A 1,354-nucleotide genomic window follows, 5' to 3' on the forward strand; every position below is an offset into this window, starting at 1 on the left:
TATGCTCCGAGCAGTGTTAATTTAACACTCGTGGTTTTACTGTGTAGTAACCAGTTCCAAGAGCTCTGGTTGACATGGCAGAAGGTTTGTAGAAAGCGACCAATCTCTTGGATTTTTTTCTCCATCTGCCCATTTGATTAGGATGATAACCAGACGTCAGGCTCACAGTCACACCTAGGAGGGTGAAGAAAGCTTGGTAACACTTTCTATGAAGCCCGTATTTATAATACATTATAAGGGTATAGTAGTAATAATGATAATAATAATGAAATTTTTTTCTCTCAAACAGCCATAAGATCAGATATCAGATCAGATGAATGTGTAATATGACACATTTGCTTTGAACTATTTTTATTGTAATATCAGTTTGATTATTTTGATGGTACCCTTTAAACAGCTGTTGATAAGTGACTCTGCAACTACATATCAACTAGCGGTCATTAGAGTATTAGTATGTCTGCTACTGTAAATATTTGCTAACACTTTATTTTGATGGTCAACCAACAGATAAACTGACTATAAGTGTACAAGTGTTTGCAAGTACGTCAACTTATTCTACCATACTAGAGTCTACCATTCTTGAGCATACTAATACTCTAATGAGAGTTAGATGGCATGTAGTTGCAAAGTTGCTTATAGTCGATTGATTAAGGGGACCATCAAAATAAAATAACCATATAAAACACTGCATTTTTTCAGTTGGAGTATAAAGCTCACATCAATTAATTAACATTAGCGCCACAAGAAACACTCAACGTCTAACCACTCACAAGCTGTAGTAAGAAAAAGCTTTCCATACCTTGGAAATATACTAAGGACCCCGGTCTGATACAATATCTTCAGGGATCTTGAAGTATCTGAAGACATGGTTGAATATGAGTTCTGCCATTGCCATTGCCATTATTAAGCCTCTCAGTAAAAAAACACAACTTGACCCCAAAGATCTAGTTAACTACAGACCAATCTCGAATCTCCCTTTTCTGCCTAAGATACTAGAAAATGTAGTATCCTCACAATTATATTCCTTCTTAGAAAATGGTATCTGTGATGATTTCCAGTCCGGATTTAGACTGTATCATAGTACTGAGACAAATGACCTGCTCTTATCATCTGATCGTGGTTGTATCTCTCTATTAGTGCTACTGGATCTTAGCGCTGCGTTCGACACTATCGACCACAACATTCTTTTGAATAGACTAGAAAACTTTGTTGGCATTAATGGAAGTGCATTAGCACGGTTCAAATCGTACTTATATTTATAGGAACCTAGGTGTGCTGTTTGCAATCTTTCCTTTGAAAGCCACGTTTCTAGCATTTGTAAAACTGCATTTTTCCATCTCAAAAATATATCTAA

The sequence above is a fragment of the Sinocyclocheilus anshuiensis genome, unplaced genomic scaffold (assembly GCF_001515605.1).
Source record: "Sinocyclocheilus anshuiensis isolate Anshui unplaced genomic scaffold, SAMN03320099.WGS_v1.1 scaffold2182, whole genome shotgun sequence".
NCBI classification, from domain to species: domain Eukaryota; kingdom Metazoa; phylum Chordata; class Actinopteri; order Cypriniformes; family Cyprinidae; genus Sinocyclocheilus; species Sinocyclocheilus anshuiensis.